The sequence below is a fragment of the Belonocnema kinseyi genome, chromosome 5 (assembly GCF_010883055.1).
Source record: "Belonocnema kinseyi isolate 2016_QV_RU_SX_M_011 chromosome 5, B_treatae_v1, whole genome shotgun sequence".
Taxonomy (NCBI): domain Eukaryota; kingdom Metazoa; phylum Arthropoda; class Insecta; order Hymenoptera; family Cynipidae; genus Belonocnema; species Belonocnema kinseyi.
In genome coordinates this window covers 41631903-41632285 of record NC_046661.1, presented here as the reverse complement: position 1 = coordinate 41632285, position 383 = coordinate 41631903, and positions in this window count along the sequence as shown.

The following is a 383-nucleotide window of genomic DNA, read 5'->3' as shown; positions in this document are numbered from 1 at the left end:
TAATATTTTTTGTATACGCGAAAGAGGGGATGCAATACAGAAATGCAGTCAAACAGATGATTAGTACTGAGTCAAATGTTTTTAGGTTGGATATTACACCCAATTTCAATTCCCATGAGTTTTACGAAGAATTCTAACACACATACTGATAGATTTGGTAAATCCTACTACCGTAAAAGTCCAAAAGTGTCTGTGAAAATACGAAATTTACATAATGCTCCATTGGTTGTTATAGGACTTTGAATTTCCACCCTTCGGTTGTGGATAAAGTTTGCAAAAAATGTAAAATATATCCGTCAGCTGAGTATTTAAAAAAAAGGTTTCAAAATATAAAAAGGTAAATTTTTATGTTTACAGTTGTGACCATTTTTGCTTCCTAGTCG